This window comes from Triticum dicoccoides, chromosome 5A (assembly GCF_002162155.2).
Source record: "Triticum dicoccoides isolate Atlit2015 ecotype Zavitan chromosome 5A, WEW_v2.0, whole genome shotgun sequence".
Lineage (NCBI taxonomy): Eukaryota > Viridiplantae > Streptophyta > Magnoliopsida > Poales > Poaceae > Triticum > Triticum dicoccoides.
This window is the reverse complement of record NC_041388.1, coordinates 490,465,600-490,490,364: the sequence shown is the minus strand read 5'-3', so window position 1 is coordinate 490,490,364 and position 24,765 is coordinate 490,465,600.

The window sequence follows — 24,765 nt, the reverse complement described above, 5'->3', positions numbered from 1 at the left end:
ATATAATTTTTGGCCTCCTGAAGGAGAAAGTATCGCTCAAGCTTGGGGAGTCTTAAATCAATGTTATATTCATGCCCCAATCATGAGCTCTCAAGAGAAATCATTATTCAAAATTGTTATGCTCGGCTTTCTCATAATGATCGATCCATGCTCGATACTTCTTGTACTGGTTCCTATATGAAGAAGGATATCGAATTCAAATGGGATTTATTGGAAAGAATTAAATGCAACTCTGAAGATTGGGATCTCGACAAAGGTAAAGAGTCAGGTATAAACCTTAAGTTTCATTGTGTTAAATCTTTTATGAATACCGATGCTTTTCGTGATTTTAGCACTAAATATGGACTTGACTCTGAGATAGTGGCTTCTCTGTGTGAATCTTTTGCTACTCATGTTGATCTCCCCAAGGCGAAGTGGTTTAAATATAATCCTCCCATTGAAGTGAAAGTAGTAGAACCTATTAAAGTCAAAGAAGAAACTAGTATTTATAATGTTGATCCTATTGTTCCTACTGCTTATATTGAGAAACCACCTTTTCCTGTTAGAATAAAGGATCATGCTAAAGCTTCAACTGTGGTCAACAAAAGAAATATTAGACCACCCAAACCCTCTGAAAAAATTAAAGTTGAACCTAGTATTTCTATGGTCAAAGATCTCTTGGTCGATAATATTGATTGCCATGCTATTTATTTCTGTGATGTAGCTGCTAGAATTGCCAAACTCGATATGAAAGATAAACATAGACCTATTGTTGGCATGCCTGTTGTTTCTGTTAAGATTGGAGATCACTGTTATCATGGGCTATGTGATGTAGGTTCTAGTGTGAGTGCAATTCCTTATACCTTATATAAAGAAATTATGAATGATATTGCACCTGCTGAGATAGAAGATATTGATGTTACTATTAAGCTTGCTAATAGAGATACTATATCACCAATTGGGATTGTTAGAGATGTTGAAGTCTTGTGTGGGAAGACAAAATATCCTACTAATTTTCTTGTTCTTGGTTCCCCATAAGATAGTTTTTGTCCCACTATATTTGGTAGACTCTTCTTGAATAGCGTTATTGCTAAGATAGATTGCGAGAAAATATTGTTACTGTTGGTTTAGGGGATATGTCTCATGATTTTAATTTCTATAAATATCATAGACAACCCCATGATAAAGAATTGCCTAGTAAGGATGCATTATTGGTCTTGCTTCTATTGCTGTGCCTCCTGCTAGACCATGAAAAAAATATTTATGAATGAAAGAAGGGAGATAGATGAAGTATTCTTTAATTAGGGACCCATTTTGAAACATAATTTTCCTGTTTAAATCCTTGGAGATCCTCCTCCACCTAAGGATGATCCCGTGTTTGAGCTTAGACAATTACCTAATACTCTGAAATACGCTTATCTTGATGAAAATAAGATATATCCTGTTATTATTAGTGCTTACCTTTCAGAGCATGAAGAAAAGAAATTATTGAAAACTCTGAAGAAGCACCATGCCGCTATTGGATATACCATTAGTACCACTCTATGTCAGCACAAAATTAAACTCGACAAAGATGCTAAACCGGTTGTTGATCATCAACAACGGTTAAATCCTAAGATGAAATAAGTGGTAAGAAATGAAATACTAAAGCGTCTGGAGGCAGGTATAATTTATCCTATTGCTGATAGTCAATGGGCAAGTCATTTTCATTGTGTCCCTAACAAGGGAGGTATTACTATTGTTCCTAATGATAAGAATGAATTTATTCTACAAAGAATTGTTACAGGTCATAGAATGGTAATTGATTTTCGCAAATTAAATAAAGCTACTAGAAAAGATCATTATCCTCTACCTTTTATTGATCAAATGCTAGAAAGATTATCCAAACATACACATTTTTTGCTTTCTAGATAGTTATTCTGGTTTCTCTCAAATACCCGTGTCAAAAGAGGATCAAGAGAAAACCACTTTTACTTGCCCTTTTGGTACCTTTGCTTATAGACGTATACCTTTTGGTTTATGCAATACACTTGCTACCTTTCAAAGATGTATGACTGCTATATTCTCTGACTTATGTGAAAAGATTGTTGAGGTTTTCATGGATGATTTCTCTGTATATGGAACTTCTTTTAATGATTGCTTAAGCAACCTTGATCGAGTTTTGCAGAGATGTGAAGAAACTATTCTTGTCTTGAATTGGGAAAAGTGCCATTTTATGGTTAATGAAGGTATTTGTCAGATTTTGGGTTCCGGCAAAACCCTTGAGGATCGAACACTAGGGTGCCCACAAAGATCTCTCCCCCTATCTAGCTCGCACACATCATGATCTCACGGCCTAGCTTGACCAACCCAACGAACAAGAGACACACGAGTTTATACTGGTTCGGGCCACCGACGTGGTGTAATACCCTACTCTAGTGTGGTGTGGTGGATTGCCTCTTGGGCTGAGGATGAACAGTTACAAGGGAAGAATAGCCTCCTGAGGAGAGGTGCTCTTTTGCTGGGTGTGTGCGGTGGAGGATTGTCTCTAGATGAGTTGATCCCCTCTCTAAGGTGCTGGCTAGTCCTATTTATAGAGGCCCGTGTCCTCTTCCAAAATATTGAGCGGGAAGGGATCCCACAACTGCCAAATTCGAAGGGAGAAAACTAGTACAAGTTATCCTCACAAAAGTAGTCTTCGCGTGCCAAAGGTTCTAGTGGTGACGCTGTCTTCGGCTCCACGGTGACCTCCGTCCTACTGTCCTGCTGGTCTTGGTCTTGCTGCACCGATATGGAAACCTTTACCTGATGCCTTGGGACTCCTCGCCTGCGCTTGCTCTTTAGCACCAAAGAGGAAACGAGGACACTGCGCACGCTGGCGCCCGCCTGGCTCCAGTCGTCATGGCTTGCGTCACACAAACGTCGCAAGGTATCCCTTGCCTTGATCTCTCCGTCCCTCGCGAGCCGGCCTGGTGAGGCCGCCCCTAAGGAGGTCTTGCGTCATCCGCCTTGCGAGGCTTGGCCACTCGCGAGGGTCTTGCGTGTTTGCTGGTGAAGGTGGGCCGTACAGGGCCGCTGGTGGAGCCACGCCACCGGTCGTAGGCAGGCAAGTCTGGGGACCCCTGTTCCCAGAACGCCGACAGTATCCCCCGGGCCCAAGGCGCACTCGGGCTTGGCCTCGAGGCAAAGCCAAAGGGCAAGTGAGGAGCGTCGCGGGCCACAACAGCCTGCGGCATCGCTTGACGCGTGGCGATCGATTGGACGTGGGCGCCTCCGCTTCCCCATGCCGCCTCGGCAACTACCCGATTTGACCAGTCCTTGCTGCATGCAGAAAAAGATCATTATTACCTTAGATCGTGGAGGCCGGTGGTTGGTCTGCTCTTGGCAATAAATGGGAAGAGGGGCGGAGCCCCCGTCACCCATCTCTTCCTTTGCTTCTCCCGCTCCTTCTTCTTCCTCGCTTCACTACCGGCAGCGACACCCATGGCGCCTGCGAAGAGGCTCTCGGCTGCGGAGAAGGGGAAGGCTCGCCAGGAGGGGCCCGGCTCACCGCCACCCTAGAGGACCCCCGCTGCGGCCCCTCGTGGCTGTGGTGGTGCCTCTTCGCGTGGTGGCAGCCGCCCAGGTCGTGGCAGTCCCGTTGATGAGGTGAGGTGTGCCGTGGTTGCGTGGCCTCCTCGGTCGCACTTCCATTCGGCGGAGGTGATGTCGGAGTTCATCGTGTGGTCGGAGAACCCGACTAGCACCTGGCTTCAGCTCCCGCAGTTCTTTGCCGATGAACTGCCGTCCGCAGGTCCAGGCGGTCTCTGGCTACAGGCGGACGGTTGCTGCAGTAGGGCTTCGTGGGTCGTGGTGGAAGTCTTCGCCACGGGCAACGCAGCCGTGGCCTGCGGCTGGCAGACGTTTGCCCGCGCATGCGGACTGGGCAGGCGGTGTGCCCTCCACTTCATGTACGACGGCGACGCGGCCCTCTTCGTGAGGGTATTTGGGGAAGATGGTCGCCGCGTCGGGTGCTGCCCCGAGGACAACGACGGCGATGAGGTGCTCGGCCTTGGCGATGGCCACCACGAGAGTGACGGCTGGCCCGCCCTCGGTGCCAGCCATGTCTCATCCAGCCATACGACTCTTCTTCCGGCGACAACTCCAGCAGTGGCGGCTACGACCAGCCGCCATGCTGCCGTGCCCACTTCGAAGGCGGCAGTGGGTCATCTCGTCGCCGCGCTCCCATGAAGCGTGAGGAGGGGTCCGGCTGAGCTCAGGAGAGCGCCATGGGCCCGTCCTCGCGACCTGCAGCGTGAGCACATGCTACTTTTGTTTCGTTCTTCTTTTCCTTCCTGCATTAAGAGAGACAAGTATGGGGCCCCGCTGGGGCGTGCAACAATTATGATTTCCAAGTGGTTGTTCCATGTTTATCGCTCTTGTGTTGTGTTGCAGCATCAACGTTTCATGTATACGTGTAGGAATAACTTAGCTTGACGTTCCTGAAGTAGTTTCTGCCTCACGAGGTGTGTGTTCCCCAGTGCCTGGCGAGGCCTCCTGTGCTCGGAATGCGCCTGGGAACTACAAAAAATCGTTAGGGAATTCTTATTCTTCCGAATCCTGGTCATAGGCACTGCTGGCCATGACCCAGTGCTTCGCATCGCGGTACCTGGGGGGCATGGATTGAGAAGGGTGCGCCAGCTTGCGAGCTCGAGCGAGGGTGCCTTGCGAAAGACAGGAAAACGAAAACGCTCATGAGAGAACCTGTCTAGCCCCCTCACGAGGCACGCGAGGGAGAGTATGGGTCAAAAACTTGGAGCCAAGAGCAGAAAGGAGGCAAAAGGCAATGGAACCAGGCTAACAAGGAACACCAAAAAGCAAATTCCCACTAAAGAAAGGCAAGCCAACTGCAGAAAGAAAATGAAAAGCCGCGTCCAGCACCTAGTCTAGTCTTCTTGTCTTCTCAGCAGCGCGGAGCTAAGTGCTGCCACTAAGACGTGGGAGGGAGCCCCCGAGGCTCGGGGGCGGCACTCCTGAGACTTCGAGGCGTATACAGCCCCACTCATTATTACGTGAGTGTCATGAGCGGAGATTCTTCATAGGCACTGGACCTTGCTTCACAGGCAATGGGCCTTGCTTCATGGGTAGAACCTCCGGAGGTGCTGGATGTTCTAGGCATTCTGGATGGGGATCCCGTCCTGCGTCTCCAGGCGCGTGGCGCCAGGCCTAGAGATGCGGGCGACCCAAAACAGGCCCTCTCACATGGATGAGAGCTTGTGGAGCCCTTCCTTGGAGAGCACCCGCCTCAGGACAAGATCACCCACCTCAAGCGTCCTGGAGCGGACGCTGCGGAAGTGGTACCGCCGCAGCGCCTGCTGGTACCTCGCAGCCCGGAACGAGGCTTCACGGCGGTGTTCCTCCCCCAGCACGAGGTCCATCCCCCGCATGGCGTCCTGCTGCGTTTCATCAAACACCAAGACCTGCGTGGAGCGATGCTTGACCTCGTGCGGGAGAACCGCTTATACTCGGTAGACGAGGAAGAACGGGGTCTCGCCTGTGGGCCTGGTGGCGGTGGTGTGGATGGACCACAACACGGAATGGAGCTCGTCGTGCCAGCCCCTGCTGCAGGCCTCGAGCTTCTTCTTGAAGGTCCTAGTCTTGAGACCCCTCAGGACCTCCGCATTGGCGTGTTCGTCCTGGCCGTTGCTCCTGGGGTGCGCCATGGAGGCGTAGCAGATCTGCGTTCCAAGGTTAGCACAATATGTTTTGAAGAGATTGCTAGTGAACTGTGAGCCATTGTCGGTGATGATGCGATTAGGGACCCTAAATCGGCTTATGAGGCCCTTGATGAACTTGACTGCTGACCCAGCTGGGATGGTGTGGACAGCTTCCACTTCCACCCACTTGGTGAATTTGTCGATGGCGACATAGAGGTAACGGTAACCTCCAAGCGCTCGAGGGAATGGGCCCAGGATATCCAGCCCCCAGACCATGAACGGCCAGGAGAGTGGGATAGTCTGGAGGCCCTGAGCAGGCTGGTGGATCTGCTTGGCATGGAATTGGCAGGCCTCGCAGGATTTCACCAGCTCAGCCGCGTCGTTGAGTGCCATGGGCTAGTAGAACCCGCTGCAGAAAGCCTTGCCGACCAGGGTGCACGACGACGAGTGGTGCCCGCAGTCTCCGCCATGTATGTCAGCCAGTAGCTCATTCCCCTGTTCCCTGGAAATTCATCATAGAGAAACATCATTCGGTTGCTTCCTGTATAGCTCACTGTCCCGAGTGCAGTACGCCATAGCCTGCCGGGCCACACGCTCCGCGTCTTCCTCCTTCTCCGGCAACGTGCCTCACGTCAGGTACACCCTGAACTCCTCGATCCAACACCCCTCCTGAAGCTCGACCGCTAAGAGGAGGCGAGCTCCTGAGGTCGGGCCGCAGGCGGGGGCTCCCGACGCTGGTGGTTGGGGGAGCTCCTCCTGAGGTGGCGCTAGCTCCACAGGCGGAGGTGCTGCCGAAGGCTTGAAGAGCCTCTCCTCGAAGACGCCAGGCTCTTGAGGTAGCCACTTGGATGCTCTTTTGGCGATGTCGTCGGCCTCTTGGTTGGTGCCACGGGGCACCTGCTGTAGCTCCAGGCCCAGGAACTGCTTCTCCATTTTGCGTACCTCCGCGAGGTATGCCTCCATGTGCTCATCCTTTGGCTCGTACACGTTGTTGGAGAAGTTGACGAGGAGCTGCGAGTCTCCCTTGATGGTGAGGTGTTTCACCTCCAGGGCCACCACAGCCTTGAGGCAGGCGATGAGACCCTCGTACTATGTGATGTTGTTGGAGACCTTCTCGCCCCGTTGGAAGCAGAGCTGCACGACGTAGTAAAGCTTGTCCTGAGTGGGCGAGATGAGCACGACTCCAGCCCCTGCGGCCTGGCGCGTGAACGCGCCATCGAAGTACATGACCCAGCCATCTGGCGCTTCACTCCCTGATGAGAGGGAACGATTCTCGCCTGCTTCGAGCTCCGGGGTATTGGTCCAGTCAGCCACAAAGTCGGCGAGTGCGCCCCCCTTGATGACCCTGGTCGTGCTGAACTCCGGGTCAAACGCTTGCAGCTCGATGTTCCATTCGGTGACCCTTCCCACAACATTGGGGCTTCTGAGCACTCTCTCCAACAGGTAAGCTGAGATAACCTTGATGGGGTGACCCTGGAAGTAGTGGCGCAGCTTACGCGAGGCCACCAAGAGCGCGAGCAAGAGCTTCTGAGGCATGGGGTACCGTGCTCTCGCATCTTGTAGCACTGTGCTGACGAAGTACACTGGGTGCTCGACAAGGGCGGGAGAGCTGACAGAGTTTTTGGCTTCCGGGGACTGAGGTGTTTCTTGTGGATCTCCAGCTCCTAGGGCTTGATGACTAGCCGGCGCAGCCGCTGTCTCAGGAGCATCGCCTTGGTGTTGTGCAGCCTCATCCAGCTCGGCGGCTCCATTTGGCAGACCCTTGACTTGGGGCTCCTCTCTGAGGGCCACCAGCACCGCGCTGGCGGAGTGGGGTGTGGCAGACAGGTAGAGTAACAAGGGCTCGCGAGGACGAGGCGCCACCATCACCGGCGGGCTGGTCAAGTATCTCTTGAGGTCTTGAAACACCAGGTCGGCCTCGGGGGTCCACTCGAACGGGCCCTTCTTATTCATTAACTTGAAGAACGGCAAGGCGCGCTCCCCCAACTTGGAGATGAAGCGCTCCAGTGAAGTCACGCACCCTTCAAGCTTCTGCATCTCCTTGAGGTTCTGTGGTGGGTTCATGTCTTCGATTGCCTTGACCTTCTCCAGGTTGGCCTCGATCCCCCTGTGGGACACGAGGAAGCCCAGTTGCTTGCCGGAAAGAACACCAAACACACACTTCTCTGGGTTGAGCCGCAAGTACACCTGGCGCAAGCTCGCGAAGATCTCCTCTAGGTCCTGAATCAAGGTTCTCGCCTCCCGAGACTTCACCACAATTTCGTCGATGTAGGCCTTAGCGTTTCTCCCGCGTTGCCGCCCCAAGGCGATGTGCATCAGTCGTTGGAAGGTCGCTCCTGCGTTGTGAAGTCCGAATGGCATGCAAGTGTAGAAGTATACCACGCATGGGGTCAAGAAAGCTGTTTTCTCCACATCCTCCACCGCCATCTTGATCTGGTGGTAGCCTGAGAACGAATCCAGGAAACATAGCAGATCACACTCGGCGTGGAATTGACAATCTGGTCGATGTGCGGCAGCAGGAATGGGTCTTGAGGGCAAGCCTTATTGAGGTTGGTGAAGTCGACACACATGCGCCCCTTCCCCCTTTCTTCGGCACGACGACCGGGTTCGCCAGCCACTCTGGGTACCGGACCTTGCGAATAACACCCGTTGCCTCCAGCTTGCGGGTTTCCTAAACGATGAAGGACTGCTTCTCCATGGACTGTCGCCTCTCCCTCTGCTTCACAGGGCGCATGTTGGGGCATACTCTCAGATGATGCTCAATCACTCTCCTCGGGACCCCAACCAGCTGCTTGGGCTCCTAGATGAATACTTCCTTGTTCGCCCGCAAGAAGTCCACCAACTCCCTTTCTTGATCTGGGGCAATATCGGCGCCTCTGTTAAAGGTAGTGCCAGAGGCCCCGTTCATGTTGACCGGTATATGCTTCGTCTTGGCTTGACCTTGAGTGAATAGCTGCTTCTTCTTGGTCGGTGCGGTTCCCTTAATCCTCGACATGGCCTTGTCGACCGGGCAAGCTGCCTCTGTGGTCCTGAAGGCGAGCATGAGTTCTGCAACGGCTTCCTTGGTGTCTCCGGCCAGAGTGAGGACGCCCTTGCTTCCTGGCATCTTCATGAGGTTGTAGGTAGGATGGGTAGCTGCCATGAACTGGGCCAGCGCCGGGTACCCGAGGATGGCGTTGTACGGCAAGCCGATGCGGGCGATGTTGAAGTTGATTAGCTCGGTGCGGTAGTTGTCGCATGTGCCGAAGGTCACGGGGAGACGGATCTGCCCCAAGGGGTTGGAGGAGCCGCTGCCGACTCCGAAGAAGGGCTTGCTGGGGTGGAGCCACTCCAGCGGTATATGAAGGAGACTAAAAGCCTCCATGGGGAGCACGTTGAGACCGGCGCCTCCGTTAATGAGGGTCTTGGTGACGGCTACGCTGCAGATGGTGGGCGTGCAAAGCATCAGGAGCATGCCTGAACTGACGGTGGTGACTGGGTGATCCCTTGAGTCGAAGGTCAGGTCGGCCTTGGGCACCGCCCAACCCGGGGAGCCCCCTGCCGCGTGGAGGCGGCGCCGATCTGGCGAAAGAACGGCTTGGCGTGACGGTCCGAGGGCGGCGCCTGCGAGCCACCAAGGAGAGCCGCGACGACGGGGGGTGCTGGTCCCCCAAAGCATGCGATGAAGAGGTTGCGCAGGTCCTCCCAGGAGGCCACAGAAGATTTCGGCAGATGGAGGAGCCAGGCGCGCGACACGCCAGCGAGGGCCACTGGAAGCCAGCTGGTCATGACTTTACCGTCGCCCCCAGCCTCTAGGACGGCCTCCTCGTACGCCAGCAGAAAGGCCGCCCGATCCGCCGCACCATCGTAACGGGGCGGCATTTCCGTCTTAATCTTGTGCGGCCACCGCACCCATCGCAAGGCGGGGGTGAAGTCCCGGGGCCCCACGGCGCTGTGGGGGGATCCCATCGATCTAGTCGGAGAAGCGGCGATGTCCATGAGAGCCGGTCAGAGAAGCGAGGCGGTCAGGGGGGCAGACCTCCGGCGCACCCCTACCTGGTGCGCCAAATGTCGGATTTCGGGTTCCGACAAAACCATTGAGGTTCGAACACTAGGGTGCGCACAAAGATCTCTCTCCCTCTATAGCTTGCACACATCATGATCTCACGGCCTAGCTCAACCAACCTAACGAACAAGACCCACAAGAGTATATACTGGTTCGGGCCACCGATGTGGTGTAATACCCTACTCCAGTGTGGTGTGGTGGATTGCCTCTTGGGCTAAGGATGAATAGTTACATGGGAAGAACAACCTCCTGAGGAGAGGTGCTCTTGTGCTGGGTGTGTGTGGTCGAGGATTCTCTCTAGATGAGCCGATCCCCTCTCTATGGTGGTGGCTAGTCCTATTTATAGAGGCCCGGGTCCTCTTCCCAAATATTGAGCGGGAAGGGATCACACAATGGCCAAATTCGAAGGGAGACAACTAGTACAAGTTATCCTGACAAAAGTAGTCTTCGCCTACCAAAGGCTCTAGTGGTGACGCTGTCTTGGGCTCCACGGTGACCTCCGTCCCGCTGTCCTGCTGGTCTTGATCTTGTTGCACCGATATGGAAACCTTTTCCTGATGCCTCGGGACTCGCCTGCACTTGCCTCTTTAGCACCAAATAGGAAACGAGGACACTGCGTGTGCTGCGCCTGCCTGGCTCCAGTCATCATGGCTTGCCTAACGCAAACCTCGCGAGGTATCCCTTGCCTTGATCTTTCGTCCCTTGCGAGCCGGCCTGGTGAGGCCGCCCCTGAGGAGGTCTTGCAACGTCCGCCTCGCGAGGCTTGGCCCATCACGAGGGTCATGTGTGTTTGCTGGTGAAGGTGCGTCGTACAGTGCCGCTGGTGGAGCCACGCCGCGGGCCGCAGGCAGGCAAGTCTGGGGAACCTCGTTCCCAGAACACCGACAGTATTGTCCTGGGGCATAAAATTTCTGAAAGAGGTATTGAAGTGGATAAAGCTAAAGTAGATGCTAGTGAAAAGATGCCATGTCCTAAAGATATCAAAGGTACATGAAGTTTCCTTGGTCATGCTGGTTTCTATAGGAGGTTTATTAAAGACTTCTCTAAATTTCTAGGCCTCTCACTAATGTCTTTCAAAAAAATGTTCCTTTTGTTTTTTATGATGATTGTGTAGAAGCATTGGAAATACTTAAGAAAGCCTTGATATCTGCACCTATTTTTCAGCCACCTGATTGGAGTTTACCCTTTGAAATTATATGTGATGATAGTGATGTGTTGTTCTAGGACAAAGAGTTGATAAGAAATTTAATGTTATTCAGTATGCTAGTAAAACTCTAGACAGTGCCCAGAGAAATTATTCTACCACTGAAAATGAAATTTTAGCAGTTGTATTGTTGATGAAGGAAATATGCCATAGAGGCAATAATAAAGTTGTTATTTATATTTCCTTATATCATGATAAATGTTTATTATTCATGCTAGAATTGTATTAACCGGAAACTTAGTACATGTGTGAATACATAGACAAACAGAGTGTCACTAGTTTTCCTCTACTTGACTAGCTCGTTGAATCAATGATGGTTATGTTTCATAACCATAGACATGAGTTGTCATTTGATTAATGGGATCACATCATTAGAGAATGATGTGATTGACTTGACCCATCCGTTAGCTTAGCACGATGATCATTTAGTTTGTTGCTATTGCTTTCTCCATGACTAATACTTGTTCCTATGACTATGAGATCATGCAACTCCCGAATACCGGATGAACACTTTGGGTGCTACCAAACATCACAACGTAAATGGATGATTATAAAGGTGCTCTACATGTGTCTCCAATGGTGTTTTCTGAGTTGGCATAGATCAAGATTAGGATTTGTCACTCCGATTGTCGGAGAGGTATCTCCGGGCCCTCTCGGTAATGTACATCACTATAAGCCTGGCAAGAAATGTAGCTAATGAGTTAGTTACGGGATGTAGCATTACAGAACGAGTAAAGAGACTTGCCGGTAACAAGATTGAACTAGGTATTGAGATACCGACGATCGAATCTCGGGCAAGTAACATACCGATGACAAAGGGAACAATGTATGTTGTTATGCGGTTTGACCGATAAAGATATTCGTAGAAAATGTAGGAGCCAATATGAGCATCCAGGTTTCGCTATTGGTTACCGACCGAAGACATGTCTTGGTCATGTCAACACAGTTCTCGAACCTGTGGGGTCCACACGCTTAACGTTCGGTGATGATCGGTATTATGAGTTTATGTGTTTTGATGTACCGAAGATAGTTCGGAGTCTCGGATGTGATCACGGACATGACGAGGTGTCTCGAAATGGTCGAGACATAAAGATTGATATATTGGACGGCTATATTCGGACAACGGATGAGTTCCGTGGGTCACCGGATACTAATCGGAGTGCCGGGGGGTTATCGGAACCCCCGGGGGAACTAATGGGCCAACATGGGCCTTATGGGAGAGAGAGGTGAGGGCCTAGGGCTGGCTGCCCCCCTGGGAGTCCGAATTGGACAAGGAGGGGGGCGGCGCTCCCTCTTTCCTCCCTCTCTCCCTCTCCTTCCTTCCCCTTCCCCCTTCCTAGTTGGAATAGGAAAAGGGGAGTCCTACTCCTACTAGGAGGAGGACTCCCCCTCTCCTTGGCGCGCCCCAAGGCCGGCCGGCCTCCCCTCTTGCTCCTTTATATACGGGGGCAGGGGCACCCTAGAATGCACAAGTTGATTGTTTCCAGCCGTGTGTGGTGCCCCCTCCACCATAATCCACCTCGGTCATATCGTAGCGGTGCTTAGGTGAAGCCCTGTTCCGGTAGCATCATCATCACCGTCATCACGCTGTCATGCTGATGAAGCTCTCCCTCGAAGCTCTACTGGATCGTGAGTTCTTGGGACGTCACCGAGCCGAATGTGTGCAGATCACGGAGGTGCCGTACCTTCGGCGCTAGGATCGGTCGATCATGAAGACATACAACTACATCAACCGCGTTGTCATAACGCTTCCGCTTAAAGTATATGAGGGTACGTAGATAACACTCTTCCCTACCGTTTCTATACATCACCATGATCTTGCGTGTGCGTAGGATTTTTTTTGAAATTACTATGTTCCGCAACAGTGGTATCAGAGCCAGGTTTATGCGTAGATGTTATGTGCACGAGTAGAACAAAAAGGAGTTGTGGGCGTGGGTATATACATATTGCCTGCCGTCACTAGTTGATTCTTGATTCGGCGGTATTGTTGGATGAAGCGGCCCAGACCGACATTACGTGTACGCTTATGCGAGACTGGTTCTACCGACGTACTTCGCACATAGGTGGCTGGTGGGTGTCAGTTTCTCCAACTTTAGTTGAATCGGATTCAATGAAGAGGGTTCTTTCTGAAGATCAAAAGGCAATCACTATACCGCGTTGTGGTTTTTGATGCGTAGGTAAGATCGGTTCTTGTTCAGCCCGTAGCAGCCACGTAAAACTTACAACAACAAAGTAGAGGACGTCTAACTTGTTTTTGCAGGGCATGTTGTGATGTGATATGGTGAAGTCATGATGCTAAATTTTATTGTATGAGATGATCATGTTTGTAACACAGTTATCGGCAACTAGCAGGAGCCATATGGTTGTCGCTTTATTGTATGAAATGCAATCGCCATGTAATTGCTTTACTTTATCACTAAGAGGTAGTGATAGTCGTAGAAGTAATAGTTGGCGAGACAACAACAATGCTTCGATGGAGATCAAGGTGTCAAGCCGGTGATGATGGTGATCATGACGGTGCTATGGAGATGGAGATCAAAGGCACAAGATGATGATGGCCATATCATATCACTTATATTGATTGCATGTGATGTTTATCCTTTATGCATCTTATTTTGCTTAGTTTTACAGTAGCATTATAAGATGATCTCTCATTAAATTTCAAGGTATAAGTGTTCTCCCTGAGTATGTGTCGTTGCTACAGTTCGTCGTGCCGAGACACCATGTGATGATCGGGTGTGATAAGCTCTACATTCACATACAACGGGTGCAAGCCAGTTTTGCACACGCAGAATACTCGGATTAAACTTGACGAGCCTAGCATATGCAGATATGGCCTTGGAACACTAAGACCGAAAGGTTGAGCGTGAATCATATAGTAGATATGATCAACATAGTGATGTTCACCATTGAAAACTACTCCATCTCACGTGATGATCGGACATGGTTTAGTTGACATGGATCACGTGATCACTTAGATGATTAGGGAGATGTCTATTTAAGTGGGAGTTCTTAAGTAATTTGATTAATTGAACATTAATTTATCATGAACTTAGTACCTGATAGTATTTTTCATGTCTATGTTGTTGTAGATAGATGGCCCGTGCTATTGTTCCGTTGAATTTTAATGTGTTCCTAGAGAAAGCTAAGTTGAAAGATGATGGTAGCAACTACACGGACTGGGTCTGTAACTTGAGGATTTTCCTCATTGCTGCACAGAAGAATTACGTCCTGGAAGCACCGCTAGGCGACAAACCCGCTGCAGGAGCAACGCCAGATGTTGTGAACACCTGGCAGAGCAAAGCTGATGACTACTTGATAGTTCAGTGTGCCATGCTTTACGGCTTAGAACTGGGACTTCAACGATGTTTTGAACGTCGTGGAGCATATGAGATGTTCCAGGAGTTGAAGTTAATATTTCAAGCAAATGCCCGGATTGAGAGATATGAAGTCTCCAATAAGTTCTACGACTGCAAGATGGAGGAGAATAGTTCTGTCAGTGAACATATACTCAGAATGTCTGGGTACCACAACCACTCGACTCAACTGGGAGTTAATCTTCCTAATGATAGTGTCATTGACAGAGTTCTTCAATCACTGCCACCAAGCTACAAGAGCTTCGTGATGAACTATAATATGCAAGGGATGGATAAGACTATTCCTGAGCTCTTCGCAATGCTAAAGGCTGCGGAGGTAGAAATCAAGAAGGAGCATCAAGTGTTGATGGTCAACAAGACCACCAGTTTCAAGAAAAAGGGTAAAGGGAAGAAGGGGAACTTTAAGAAGAACAGCAAGCCAGTTGCTGCTCAAGTGAAGAAACCCAAGTCTGGACCTAAGCCTGAGACTGAGTGCTTCTACTTCAAAGGGAATGGTCACTGGAAGTGGAACTGCCCCAAGTATTTGGCGGAGAAGAAGGATGGCAAAGTGAAAGGTATATTTGATATACATGTTATTGATGTGTACCTTACTAATGCTCGCAGTAGTGCCTGGGTATTTCATACTGGTTCAGTTGCTAACATTTGCAACTCGAAATAGGGGCTACGGATTAAGCGAAGATTGGCTAAGGACGAGATGACGATGCGCGTGGGAAATGGTTCCAATGTCAATGGGATCTTCGTCGGCACGCTACCTCTACATCTACCTTCAGGATTAGTTTTAGACCTAAAATTGGTGCCAGAGTTGAGCATGAACATTATATCTGGATCTTGTTTGATGCGAGACGACTATTCATTTAAATCAAAGAATAATAGTTGTTCTATTTATATGAGTAATATCTTATATGGTCATGCACCCTTGATGAGTGGTCTATTTTTTACTAAATCTTGATAGTAGTGATACACATGTTCATAGTATTGAAGCCAAAAGATGCAGAGTTGATAATGATAGTGCAACTTATTTGTGGCACTGCCGTTTAGGTCATATTGGTGTAAAGCGCATGAGGAAACTCCATTCTGATGGACTTCTGGAATCACTTGATTATGAATCACTTGGCACTTGTGAACCATGCCTCATGGGCAAGATGACTAAAACTCCGTTCTCCGGAACAATGGAGCGAGCAACAGAGTTATTGGAAATCATACATACTGATGTATGTGGTCCAATGAACATTGAAGTTCGCAGTGGATATCATTATTTTCTCACCTTCACAGATGATTTGAGCAAATATGGGTATATCTACTTAATGAAACATAAGTCTAAAACATTTGAAAAGTTCAAAGAATTTCAGAGTGAAGTTGAAAATCATCGTGATAAGAAAATCAAGTTTCTACGATCTGATCATGGAGGTGAATATTTGAGTTATGAGTTTGGACTTCATTTGAAACAATGCGGAATAGTTTCTCAACTCACGCCACCTGGAACACCACAACATAATGGTGTGTCCGAATGTCGTAACTGCACTTTATTAGATATGGTGCGATCTATGATGTCTCTCACTAATTTACCGCTATCGTTTTGGGGTTATGCTTTAGAGACGACTGCATTCACGTTAAATAGGGCGCCATCTAAATCCGTCGAGACGACACCTTATGAACTGTGGTTTGGCGAGAAACCCGAGTTGTCATTTCTTAAAGTTTGGGGCTGTGATGCTTATGTGAAAAAGCTTCAACATGATAAGCTCGAACCCAAATCGGACAAATGTGTCTTCATAGGATACCGAAAGGAGACTATTGGGTACACCTTCTATCACAGATCCGAAGGCAAGATATTCATTGCTAAGAATGGATCCTTTCTAGAGAAGGAGTTTCTCTCAAAAGAAGTGAGTGGTCAACCAGAACAAGATCCTCACCAGAGTGGTACGCTAATCCTATTTTGGAAGTTATGTTACTTGACCATGATGAACCTACGAACTATGAGGAAGCGATGATGAGCCCAGATTCCGCAAAATGGCTTGAGGCCATGCAATCTAAGATGGGATCCATGTATGACAACAAAGTATGGACTTTGGTTGACTTGCCCGATGATCGGCAGGCCATAGAGAATAAATGGATCTTCAAGAAGAAGACTGACGCCGACGGTAATGTTACTGGCTACAAAGCTTGACTTGTTACAAAAGGTATTCGACAAGTTCAAGGAGTTGACTACGATGAGACCTTCTCACCCGTAGCGATGCTTAAGTCCGTCCGAATCATGTTAGCAATTGTCACATTTTATGATTATGAAATTTGGCAAATGGATGTCAGAACTGCACTCCTTAATGGATATCTTAAAGAAGAGTTGTATATGATGCAACCAGATGGTTTTGTCGATCCAAAAGTTGCTAACAAAGTGTGCACGCTCCAGCGATCCATTTATGGACTTGTGCAAGCTTGTTGGAGTTGGAATATACACTTTGATAGTGTGATCAAAGCATATGGTTTTATACAGACTTTTGGAGAAGCCTGTATTTACAAGAAAGTGAGTGGGAGCTCCATAGCATTTCTGATCTTATATGTAGATGACATATTGTTGATCGGAAATGACACTAAATTTCTGAATAGCGTAAAAAGATACTTGAATAAGAATTTTTCAATGAAAGACCTCGGTGAAGTTGCTTATATATTGGGCATCAAGATCTATAGAGATAGATCAAGACGCTTAATTGGACTTTCACAAAGCACATATCTTGATAAAGTTTCGAATAAGTTCAAAATGGATCAGGCAAAGAAAGGGTTCTTGCCTGTAGTAGAAGGTGTGAAGTTGAGTCAGACTCAATGTCCGATCACTGCAGAAGATAGAGAGAAAATGAAAGGTGTTCCCTATGCTTCAGCCATAGGAACTATCATGTATGCAATGCTATGTACCACACCTGATGTGTGCTTGCTATTAGTTTGGCAGGGAGGTACCAAAGTAATCTAGGAGTGGATCATTGGACAACGGTCAAGAATATCCTGGAATACCTGAAAAGGACTAAGGATATGTTCCTCGTATATGGAGGTGACAAAGAGCTCGCCGTAAATGGTTACATCGATGCATACTTTGACACTGATCCGGATGACTCTAAGTCACAAACCAGATACGTGTTTTTCTTTAATGGTGGAGCTTTCAGTTTGGTGCAGTTCCAAGTAGAGCATCGTGGCGGGATCTACATGTGAAGCGGAATACATAGCTGCTTCGGAAGCAGCAAATGAAGGAGTCTGAATGAAGGAGTTCATCTCTGATCTAGGTGTCATACCTAGTGCATCGGGTCCAATGAAAATCTTTTGTCTACTACACAACCTTCTTCTTGTAGAAGTTGTTGGGCTTCCAAGTGCAGAGGTTTGTAGGACAATAGCAAATTTCCCTCAAGTGGATGACCTAAGGTTTATCAATCCGTAGGAGGCGTAGGATGAATATGGTCTCTCTCAAGCAACCCTGCAACCAAATAACAAAGAGTCTCTTGTGTCCCTAACACACCCAATACAATGGTAAATTGTATAGGTGCACTAGTTCGGCGAAGAGATGGTGATACAAGTGGTATATGGATGGTAGATAAAGGTCTTTGTAATCTGAAAATATAAAAACAGCAAGGTAACTAATGATAAAAGTGAGCACAAACGGTATTTGCAATGCTAGGAAATAAGGCCTAGGGTTCATACTTTCACTAGTGCAAGTTCTCTCAACAATAATAATATAATTGGATCACATAACTATCCCTCAACATGCAACAAAGAGTCACTCCAAAGTCACTAATAGCGGAGAACAAACAAAGAGATTATGGTAGGGTACGAAACCACCTCAAAGTTATTCTTTCCAATCAATCCGTTGGGCTATTCCTATAAGTGTCACAAACAGCCCTAGAGTTCGTACTAGAATAACACCTTAAGACACAAATCAACCAAAACCCTAATGTCACCTAGATACTCCAATGTCACCTCAAGTATCCATGGGTATGATTATACGATATGCATCACACAATCTCAGATTCATCTATTCAGCCAACACATAGAACCTCAAAGAGTGCCCCAAAGATTCTACCTGAGAGTCTGACGAAAACGTGTGCCAACCCCTATGCATAGGTTCATGGGCGGAACCCGCAAGTTGATCACCAAAACATACATCAAGTGGATCAATAGAATACCCCATTGTCACCATGGGTATCCCACGCAAGACATACATCAAGTGTTCTCAAATCCTTAAAGACTCTATCCGATAAGATAACTTCAAAGGGAAAACTCAATCCATTACAAAAGAGTAGAGGGGCAGAAACATCATAAGATCCAACTATAATAGCAAACTCACGATACATCAAGATCGTACCACCTCAAGAACACGAGAGAGAGAGAGAGAGAGAGAGAGATCAACACATAGCTACTGGTACATACCTTCAGCCCCGAGGGAGAACTACTCCCTCCTCGTCATGGAGAGCACCGGGATGATGAAGATGGCCACCAGAGAGGGATTGCCCCCTCCGGCAGGGTGCCGGAACAGGTCTAGATTGGTTTTCGGTGGCTACGGAGGCTTCTGGCAGTGGAACTCCCGATCTATTGTGCTCCCCAATCGTTTTAGGGTATATGGGTATATGGGTATATATAAGAGGAAGAAGTATGTCTGGGGGGCCACAAGGGGCCCACGAGGGTGGAGGGTGCGCCCAGGGGGTGGGCACACCCCCTACCTCATGGCTTCCTCATTGCTTTCATGACGTGGACTCCAAGTCTCCCGGGTTGCTTTCCTTCCAAAAATAACTTCTCCAGAAGGTTTCGTTCCGTTTCGACTCCGTTTGATATTCCTTTTCTTCGAAACACTGAAACAAGGAAAAAAAACAGGAACTGGCACTGGGCTTTGGGTCAATAGGTTAGTCCCAAAAATAATATAAAAGTGGATAATAAAGCCCAATAATGTCCAAAATATAAGATAATATAGCATGGAGCAATAAAAAATTATAGATGCGTTGGAGACGTATCAGCATCCCCAAGCTTAATTCCTGCTCGTCCTCGAGTAGGTAAATGATAAAAACAGAATTTTTGATGCAGAGTGCTACTTGGCATAATTTCAATGTAATTCTTCTTAATTGTGGTATGAATATTCAGATTCGAAAGATTCAAGATAGAAGTTCATATTGACATAAAAATAATAATACTTCAAGCATACTAACTAAGAAATTATGTCCTCTCAAAATAACATGGCCAAAGAAAGTTCATCCCTACAAAATCATATAATTTAGTCATGCTGCATTTTCGTCACACAAGAATGCTCTCATCATGCACAACCCCGATGACAAGCCAAGCAATTGTTTCATACTTTAGTAATCTCAAACTTTATAAACCTTCACGCAATACATGAGTGTGAGCCATGGATATAGCACTATGGGTGGAATAGAATATAATGAGGGGGTTATGAGGAGAAGACAAAAAGGAGAAAGTCTCACATCAACGAGGCTAATCAATGAGCTATGGAGATGCCCATCGATTGATGTTAATGCAAGGAGTAGGGATTGCCATGCAACGGATGCACTAGAGCTATAAATGTATGAAACCTCAACAAAAGAAACTAAGTGGGTGTGCATCCAACTTGCTTGCTCACGAAGACCTAGGGCACTTGAGGAGGCCCATTGTTGGAATATACAAGCCAAGTTCTATAATGAAAAATTCCCACTAGTATATGAAAGTGACAAAACAAAAGACTCTCTATCATGAAGATTATGGTGCTACTTTGAAGCACAAATGTTGCAAAGGATAGTAGCATTGTCCCTTCTCTATTTTTCTCTCTTTTTTGGGCCTTCTCCTTTTATGGCCTTTCTCTCTCTCTTTTTTTATTCCTCACTTGGGATAATGCTCTAGAAAATGACGATCATCACACTTCTATTTATTTACAACTCAATGATTAAACCCGATACTAAAACAAAGTATGACTCTATATGAATGCCTCCGGCGGTGTACCGGGATATGCAATGAACCAAGAGTGACATGTATGAAATAATTATGAACGGTGGCTTTGCCACAAATACTATGTGAACTACATGATCATGCTAAGAAATATGACAATGATGAACGTGTCATGATAAACGGAATGGTGGAAAGTTGCATGGCAATATATCTCGGAATGGCTATGAAAATGCCATAATAGGTAGGTATGGTGGCTGTTTTGAGGAAGATATATGGAGGTTTATGTGTGAAAGAGCGTATCATATCACGGGGTTTGGATGCACCGGTGAAGTTTGCACCAACTCTCAATGTGAGAAAGGGCAATTCACGGTACCGAAGAGGCTAGCAATGATGGAAGGGTGAGAGTGCGTATGTCGGGGGGTGCTGATCCACGAACACCTATGGGGACAGGGCCCCTTTCGGTTCGGTGGGAGGCGGAGAGCGCACAAAGAGCGGATCGACGCGGTACACACGGGCGGTTTTACCCAGCTTCGGGCTGCACGGATGCGTAAAACCCTACTGCTGCTTGTCTGTGTGTATTGAACCTTTGCTCAGGAGCGGTCGACGCTACCAGACTGAGCGTGGGGGTGTTCCTGGTGTCTCCAATGAGCTGAACTGGCCGAACCCCCTCTACGTTGCGCTTGGGCCTCCTTTTATACTTTCAAGGGGTCACCGACAGGTGGCAACGTAGACTAGAAGGGTAAAAATGGAAAAGGATGCGGTAGGTGCAGCTACCGCTACTGTGGATACAGTGCGCCCTACCTAACTCTGACGGCAGGGGACAAGGGCATTAAATGCCTGTCTGAGTCTCCCAAACAGTGCAAAAGGTGACCGTTAGGAGCGCCACCGTTTGCCACGATGGGCTTCTCTTCGTCTCCGCTTGCCACCACGTACCCCTAGCTGCACGGCCTCCTGCCACGTGTGCTTGGGAGAGTCCCAGAGCGACACGTTAGCAGGTGTGCTGGAGCGCGGGCACGAAGTGGGGGTTTCCCGCGGCAAGCTCCTTGCCGCGGCCGTCATCTTGTCGTGTCCGGAAGCTTGTCGCTCGCCGGATCTTGCCGGGACGCAGGGCGCGTCGCGGCAAGCTTTCTTGGTATGCCTTGAGTAGCCTTCCCGGCAAGCTCCTCTTGCCGGGGTCTTGTCTCTTCCCGGCAAGATCCTCTTGCCGGGGCCTTGGTAGTCCTTCCCGGCAAGCTCCTCTTGCCGGGGACTTGGTTGGCCCTCCCGGCAAGCTCCTCTTGCCGGGGCCTTGGTTGGCCCTCCCGGCAAGCTCCTCTTGCCGGGGCCTTGGTTGGCCCTCCTGGCAAGCTCCTCTTGCCGGGGCCTTGGTTTGAGTACTTTGTCCTTGAATGGTCTCCAAGGGAACCATGGAGAGTCTTGGCGGTCACCCGGCAAACCTTGCCGCGGGGTGCTGCAACTGCCCGTGCACGAGTTCGGGATACTAGGGTACCCCTACTCTAGTACACCGACAGGAGCCCCCGGGCCTGGGCCATACACGGTGCCGAGCGCTGTTGGGCCAGGCCCAAAACAGTGCGCGGGCACGCGCGGCCTAGGTCACGCCGAATATCTCTCCGCTCCCATTGGGCACGCCCAGAACGGCACACGTCAAACGCGACGTCGTGGGTGACGCGGGCGGCGTGTGCGGGGCTAAGCCCCTCAAGCATGCGTCAGGCCATGATGATGAGGACGGTTCACGCCCTCCTCCCTGAACGGAGGTAGGCGTGGGAGCGTGGTGCATTTACTGGACGGGGCCGGTGCGCGGTTTTCGGGACGCCCACTCCCCGCGATCACGGGGCGGAGCGAGGCCGCCTCATCTGTCGCTTTGGTTCTGCATCCCCGCCACGCGGCTTCCATGCGCTTGGGGTCATGGACGGTGGAAGTGGGGAACTGGGCCGTCGCGAGCAGAGGCAGCGGGTTGGACCCGACTCCCTGCTCTCCCCGTGCCTTGATTCGTTGAGCGGGGCGGCCGAGCCCCCACCTCGCTCCTTTATAATGAGCGGGAGGGGAGCACAGAAACCCGCACTCTCTCATCTCCTTCTTTCTTCAGCTTCTGCTCCCCTTTCTCTCATCCGCCATGGAGAAAGGGAACCCAGGCCCTTCGTCGGTGGCGGCGAGGGTCACCTCCAGACAGCGCATCTCTCCCTCTTCCGCGCCCGTGGTGGCAGAGCCAGCCATAAGGGGAAGAGGGAGGGGGCGAGGTCGCGGACGAGGTCGAGGCGCTCGGGGAAGAGGCGGACGGGGCGGCGCGTCAGCTTCACCTTCGCCAGCGGCTCCTCCCCCCACGGCGGTCCATATAGGGGACGACCCTTGCGAGTTCTTCGTCAGGCTGCGCCGGGCGCCTCGTCGTCGCCTCCGGCTTCCAGCTCCGTTTGCGCGCGCGATGGAGTTGGACCCGCCCGAGACACTGAGACTGCACATGAGGGGCTGTGGGATCAGCGGCACGCGAGTCCGCCTTGCATTCCCAGCCCCTAATGTGATGTATCTTGATCGAGGGTGGAAGACGTTCGCCCGCATCCACAGCTTGACGGAGGGGTTTACCCTCCATTTTAAGTTGATGGAGGGTGATCTCCTCTCCGTCAAGGCCTTCGGGTGCTTTGGCACTCGGGCGAAGTGCTGCGTGGACAGCTCCTCCGACAGCGAAGGCTCCTCCTCGAGCGAGAGCGATGAGGAGGGGAGCAACAGCGATGATGAGGGTAGCGGGCGGCGGAGCGGCGGGTCCGACTAGGCGTCGGGCGCCGCTTTGCGTGGCACCGGCGACCCCATCATCCGCGTCGCCGGCTTCTTGAACTCCCCGGGGTCGTCTCCTTGGGCGGCTGGTGTAGGGAGGCTGCGGAAGGGGAAGAGGGCTGGCGACAAGGCCGTCAGGTCGGAGTGCGAGGGCGTGGTGCCCTCGACAGCATGCTGATGTCCTGCCGCCCCGTCTTCGAGCCCCGCTTCCAGCGCCGGCATCGCCGTCCAGCCTTCAGACGGCCCCCGGGATGTTCTCTTGGTGTCTTCTGGCACCCGTAGCTCGCCTAGGCGCTCCTTTTACCCTTTTTGCCTCCTTGACCTGCCTCCTGAGGAGAGGGACAGGAAAGGGATTACGGCCATCTTATCTTTTTAATTTGTAAGCCTTCGGGCCTTAGCTGTATCTAAAACTTGTAATCCTCTCTTTCATGTTTTTCATCCTCTATGGACTGTACCTGAGTGGGATGTTTTTTTAATGAAAAGGGGATGCTTGCCGGGTTATTTGTCTCGTGAGTTAAACCCACGCCAAGGAGCAAATCCTTGGTATCCCTTGGACAGACATTTCATCTCCGGTAACAGGCCCTGCCGCCTTCCCACGTCGCTCAACCTTTCTCACGCTTTTGACGGAGGCAGGAACAAGGTAGGTGCGGTCCCCTCGTTTCATTCCTTTGCTGCCGCGACTACGACCAAACTTGGCCCCGAGGACGAGCCCCAGGGCCTAGAGTCGAGGGAGCACGGCAGTTTCCGGGAAGAAACGTGGTTTCGCATTCCCCAGTCCATAAGAGGATGCATGATGAGGGATGAAAAACTTATCTGATATTGCAGCCCCTGGCAACTCTGGTTTGCCGTGGATGATTCTTGGCACTCGCAGCCCCCAGCGATATTGGCTCGCCGGGAAGGCTCTTATCTTCAGCAGAGAACTTTGTCGTTCTCGACGCCGGCTTCCGGCAAGCTTGTTGCCAGGAAGGCTTTCACCTTCAGCAGAGAGCTTTGACGTTCTCGATGCCGGCTTCCGGCAAGCTCGTTGCCAGGAAGGCTTTTATCTTCGGCAGAGAACTTTGACGTTCTCGATGCCGGCTTCCGGCAAGCTTGTTGCCAGGAAGGCTTTTATCCTCGGTAGAGAACTTTGACGTTCTCGACGCCGGCTTCCGGCAAGCTGGTTGCCAGGAAGGCTTTTATCTTCGGCAGAGAACTTTGACGTTCTCGATGCCGGCTTCCGGCAAGCTCGTTGCCAGGAAGGCTTTTATCTTCGGCAGAGAACTTTGACGTTCTCGATGCCGGCTTCCGGCAAGCTTGTTGCCAGGAAGGCTTTTATCCTCGGCAGAGAACTTTGATGTTCTCGATGCCGGCTTCCGGCAAGCTTGTTGCCAGGAAGGCTTTTATCTTCGGCAGAGAACTTTGACGTTCTCGATGCCGGCTTCCGGCAAGCTTATTGCCAGGAAGGCTTTTATCTTCGGCAGAGAACTTTGACATTCTCGATGCCGGCTTCCGGCAAGCTTGTTGCCAGGAAGGCTTTTATCTTCGGCAGAGAACTTTGACGTTCTCGATGCCGGCTTCCGGCAAGCTTGTTGCCAAGAAGGCTTATGGCGAAGAACGTCGTCGTTCTTGACACCGGCTCCCGGCAAGATCGTTGCCGGAAAGGCTTATGACGAAGAATTTCGTCGTTCTTGACGCCGGCTCCCGGCAAGATCGTTGCCGGAAAGGCTTATGGCGAAGAATGTCGTCGTACTTGACACCGGCTCCCGGCAAGATCGTTGCCGGAAAGGCTTATGGCGAAGAACTTCGTCGTTCTTGACGCCGGCTCCCGGCAAGATC